Here is a 5,796-nt window from a genome sequence, read left to right on the forward strand (position 1 = left end):
TAAGCTATACTGCACACTGCAGCTTGGGTTGGTCTACTATCAGCCTACTGCACACTGCAGCTTGGGTTGGTCTACTATCAGCCTACTGCACACTGCAGCTTGGGTTGGTCTATCTACACATGGCCTGACTGCCACTGCCATGCTTGGGTTGGTCTACTATCAGCCTACTGCACACTGCAGCTTGGGTTGGTCTACTATCAGCCTACTGCACACTGCAGCTTGGGTTGGTCTACTATCGCCTACTGCACACTGCAGCTTGGGTTGGTCTACTATCAGCCTACTGCCACACTGCAGCTTGGGTTGGTTCTACTATCATGCCTACTGCACACTGCAGCTTGGTTGGTCTACTACAGCCTACTGCAGCTTGGGTTGGTCTACTATCAGCCTACTGCACACTGCGCTTGGGTTGGCCTACATAGTCTACTGCACACTGCAGCTTGGGTTGGTCCTACTTCAGCCTACTGCACACTGCAGCTTGGGTTGGTCTACTATCAGCCTACTGCAGACACTGCAGCTTGGGTTGGCCTACTATTAGTCTACTGCACACTGCAGCTTGGTTGTCTACTATCAGCCTACTGCACACTGCAGCTTGGGTTGGTCTACTATCAGCCTACTGCACACTGCACCTTGGGTTGGCCTACTATTAGCCTACTGCACACTGCAGCTTGGGTTGGCCTGACTGAAAGACCAATATGGATTTCTCATTTTAGGTCATTCAGAGTGTATGTCACTGTTTCTCATAGAATTAATCACACAGGGCGCCATTCCTTCGCCGGACGGGGCGTTTGGATAGAGTATACCCACTTCTTCAGCAACACTACACACGTGTAGGATCTATAACCTCACACAGCCTTACTGTAGGATCTATAACCTCACATAGCCTTACTGTAGCTCTATAACCTCTCACACAGCCTTACTGTAGGATCTATAACCTCCATAGCCTTACTGTAGGCTCTATAACTCTCACACAGCCTTACTGTAGGCTATAACCTCAATAGCCTTACTGTAGGATCAATAACCTCACATAGCCTTACTGTAGGATCAATAACCTCACATAGCCTTACTGTAGGATCTATAACCTCACTAGCCTTACTGTAGGATCTATAACCTCACATAGCTTACTGTAGGATCAATAACCTCACATAGCCTTACTGTAGGATCAATAACCTCACTAAGCCTTACACTGTAGCGATCTATAACCTCACTAAGCCTTACTGTAGGATCTATAACCTCACATAGCCTTACTGTAGGATCAATAACCTCACATAGCCTTACTTTAGGCTCTATAACCCACATAGCCTACTGTAGATCATAACCTCACATAGCCTTACTGTAGGATCAATAACCTCAACATAGCCTTACTTTAGGCTCTATAACCTCACATAGCCTTATCGTAGGATCTATAACCTCACATAGCCTTACTGTAGGATCTATAACCTCACATAGCTTTATATTAACTTAATTTATTGCAGTTAACTTATACACCAAATGTAGACAACATTTTGACTGGAACAGGAGTGGATAAATATGATTTATTTCTTTCAGCATGTTGAGAGAATGAGAATGAATATACCATCTGTAGAGGTGTTGTGTTATCAGCACCATAAAGCTGATAGTATTCAACCACAGTTAGATACCATCTGTAGAGGTGTGTGTTTATCAGCACCATTAAAGCTGATAGTATTCAACCACAGTTAGATACCATCTGTAGAGGTGCTTGTTTATCAGCACCATTAAAGCTGATAGTATTTCAACCACAGTTAGATACCATCTGTAGAGTGTTGTGTTATCAGCACCATAAAGCTGATAGTATTTCAACCACAGTTAGATACCATCTGTAGAGGTGCGTGTTTATCAGCACCATAAAAGCTGATAGTATTTCAACCACAGTTAGATACCATCTGTAGAGGTGTTGTGTTTATCAGCACATAAACTGATAGTATTTCAACCACAGTTAGATACCATCTTGTAGAGGTGTTGTGTTTATCAGCACCATTAAAGCTGATAGTATTTCCCACAGTTAGATACCATCTGTAGAGGTGTTGTGTTTACCAGCACCATAAAAGCTGATAGTATTTCAACCACAGTTAGATACCATCTGTAGATGTGTTGTGTTTACAGCACCATAAAAGCTGATAGTATTTCAACCACAGTTAGATACCATCTGTAGAGGTGTTGTGTTTATCAGCACCATTAAAGCTGATAGTATTTCAACCACAGTTAGATACCATCTGTAGAGGTGTTGGTGTTTATCAGCACCATTAAAGCTGATTGGTATTTCAACCACAGTTAGATACCATCTGTAGAAGGTGTCTTGTGTTTAATCCACCATAAAGCTGAATAGTATTGCAAACCACAGTAGATACCATCTGTAAGACGGTGTTGTGTTTATCAGCACCATTAAAGCTGATAGTATTTCAACCACATCAAATATGGATCTTACAAACCGGTCAAACTGATGTCATTTGGACATTCAGCACTGAAAATCTCAATTAAAGAAAGTTATTTTCTCCGTGAAAGAAGCAGCGATGACAGAGAACTTTACTGATGTAAACTATACTGAACAAAAATATAAACACAACACTAATTTTAATTTAAGCCCCTAATCTATGGATTTCACATGACTGGGCAGGAGTGAAGCCCTGCCCAGGGTATAGGGAGTCAGGCCCAGCCAATCATAATTTGTTTTCCCCCCACAAAAGGGCTTTATTACAGACAGAAATACTCCTCAGTTTCATCAGCTGTCAAGGGTGGCTGGTGTCAGACGACCATCGCAGGTGAAGAAGCCGGARGTGGAGGTCCTGGGTTGGCGTGGTTACACGTGGCCTGCGGGTGTGAGGCCGTTTGGACATACTGCCAAATTTTCTAAAATGACCATGGAGGCGGCTTATGGTAGAGAAATTAACATTACATTCTATGGCATCATCTCTGGTGGACATTCCTGCAGTCAGCATGCCAATTGCAAGCTCCCTCAAAACTTGAGACATTTGTGGCATTGTGTTGTGTGCCAAAACTGCACATTTGAGTGGTATTTTAGTGTCCCCAGCACAAGGTGCACATGTGTAATGATCATGCTATTTAATCAGCTTCTGGATATGCCACACCTGGCAGGAAGATGGATTTTATTGGCAAAGCAGAAATGTTCACTAACAGGAAAGTAAACAAATTTAGGCCCAACATTCAAGAGAATGGAACATTTCCAGGGATCTTTTATTTCAGCTCATGAAACACATGAAACCAAAACTTTACATTTTGCGTTTATATATATTTATATTTTTGTTCAGTATACTGTAGATCGAAGCACTCATTCTATCGAATCTATGACATAATTCTGTTGAGTTCATTTAGTCTTCTAGGGCAACATATAACAGAAGGGAAGCTGCATGTATCTAACTATAGACAAGTTGCCTAACAAATAGCCGAACAAAGTGTCGGAAATTATAAAGCAGAAACATATCTACATCAGGTAAATCTAAATCCTACACCCCCTGTTAAAAACAATGGTTCCGTCATCTCTGTAGCCTACAGTCATGTTCTATATTAGCGGGTCTGGCTCAGGTGTGGGCCTCAGATGTTTCACTTTATCACAGGCGGTTGTGGACAGGGTTATTCACAAAACAGCTGCCACTGGCATATATATTGTTGTATTGTCCCAGTGGTTCTCTCTGTAATAAACACAGGTTAAATCCCAAAATGGGGCCTTATTCCCTATGTAGCCCCCCATAGGGCTCTGGTCTATAGTAGTGCACTATGTAGGGAATAGGGTTCTATAGGGCTCTGGTCTAAAGTAGTGCACTATGTAGGGAATAGGGTTCTATAGGGCTCTGGTCTAAAGTAGTGCACTATATAGGGAATAGGGTTCTATAGGGCTCTGGTCTAAAGTAGTGCACTATATAGGGAATAGGGTTCTCTCTCTCTCTCTGTCTCTCCCTCTCTCTCTCTCTCTCTTCTTCTTCCTCTCTCTGCTTTAGGGTAAAGCTATGTCAGATGCTGCGGACCTTAAACTGACCAGGCTTACCAGACCTCAAGTCTCTGGTCGACTGAGACGGGGGATACACAGACGGAAAAAAATTAAGAATAAATAGAGAATTTATTGTTGGGCAATGGAGAAATCCTTGTGATATATTCCTGCCTACATACATCAGGAGTGTGAGAAGAAGAGAGGGGCATTATCACTGTGTGTGGAGATATTCTCAGTAACTGCATCTCAAATGCACCACTATTACCTATATAGTGCACTACTTTAGACTTGGAGTTGGCACCCTATTCCCTATATAGATGCACTATACTAGTACACTTTTGACCATGGCCCATAAAGAATACAGTAGGGTGCAGTTTGGGACTTTTACATGATCAGTTTGTAAAGATATTGCTCTGTATTCTTAAACGATGTGCTTGTCTTACTGTGCATTTGGACAGACAAGCCACTAAACTGACAGGAAGGAAGATACTGATACTATATACCTTTTTACCACTTCCTGTTGAAGGAAAAATACTGTATCTTCTGGCCACTTACCACTTCCTGTTGAAGGAAGATACTGTACCTTCTGGTTCACTTCCTGTTGAAGGAAGATACTGTATCTTCTGGCCCACTTACCACTTCCTGTTGAAGGAAGATACTGTACCTTCGGGTTCACTTCCTGTTGAAGGAAGATACTGTGTCTTCTGGCCCACTTACCACTTCCTGTTGAAGGAAGATACTGTACCTTCTGGTCTTCACTTTCCTGTTGAAGGAAGATATGTGTCTTCTGGCCCACTTACCCATTCCTGTTGAAGGAAGATACTGTGTCTTCTGCCCACTTACCACTTTCCTGTTGAAGGAAGATACTGTATCTTCTGGCCCACTTACCACTTCCTGTTGAAGGAAGATAGTATCTTCTGGCCACTTACCACTCCTGTTGAAGGAGGATTCTGTAACTTTGGGCCCACTTCCTGTGAAGGAAGATTCTGTAACTTCTGGGCCCACTTCCTGTTGAAGGAGGATTCTGTAACTCTGTCCCACTCCTGTTGAAGAAGATTCTGTAACTTCTGGCCCACTGTCCTTGAAGGAGGGTCTGTAACTCTGGCCCACTTCCTGTTGAAGGAGGATTCTGTAACTTCTGACCCACTTGCTGAACGTTGGACAGACGACCTACAGTGGGGAGAGCAAGTATTTTGATACACTGCCGATTTTGCAGGTTTTCCTACTTACAAAGCATGTAGAGGTCTGTAAATTTTTATCATAGGTACACTTCAAACTGTGAAAGACGGAATCTAAAAGAAAAATCCATAAAATCACATTGTATGATTTTTAAGTAATGAATTTGCATTGTATTTCTAGAAGACGAGAGACGATGTTCTGAAACAAAGGTTAAAAAAAAACTCCTTTTGTTAGTTTCTTGTTTCAAAAATATTCTTCTGACTGAACACAACAAGCCGAGTTTATAGGACAACGTCTACCGTAGTCTAGAATGCATCTCATAATGGAACCCTATTCCCTATATTAGTGCACTACTTTAGACCAGAGCCCTATAGAAACCCTATTCCCTATATAGTGCACTACTTTAGACCAGAGCCCTATAGAACCCTATTCCTATATAGTGCACTACTTGACCAGAGCCCTATAGAAACCTATGCCCTATATAGTGCACTACTTTAGACCAGAGCCCTATAGAACCCTATTCCCTATATAGTGCACTACTTTAGACCAGAGCCCTATAGAACCCTAGTCCCTAGAATAGTGCACATACTTTAGACCAGAGCCCTATAGAACCCTATTCCCTATATAGTGACCTACTTTAGACCAGAGCCCTATAG

General features: G+C 42.2%; 1 long non-coding RNA gene across 1 annotated transcript; it reads right to left on the reverse strand.

Annotated features, from left to right (window-relative positions):
- Nucleotides 1-4,637: 4,637 nt before the first annotated feature.
- On the reverse strand, nt 4,638-5,787 carry LOC139026855 (uncharacterized). Its single transcript, XR_011478800.1, has 5 exons — nt 5,611-5,787; nt 5,062-5,566; nt 4,919-4,993; nt 4,805-4,878; nt 4,638-4,714 (listed from the first exon to the last, which is right to left on the reverse strand). It is a non-coding gene; the product is annotated as an uncharacterized lncRNA (long non-coding RNA).
- Nucleotides 5,788-5,796: the final 9 nt, after the last annotated feature.

The sequence above is a fragment of the Salvelinus sp. IW2-2015 genome, unplaced genomic scaffold (assembly GCF_002910315.2).
Source record: "Salvelinus sp. IW2-2015 unplaced genomic scaffold, ASM291031v2 Un_scaffold6097, whole genome shotgun sequence".
NCBI classification, from domain to species: Eukaryota; Metazoa; Chordata; class Actinopteri; order Salmoniformes; family Salmonidae; genus Salvelinus; species Salvelinus sp. IW2-2015.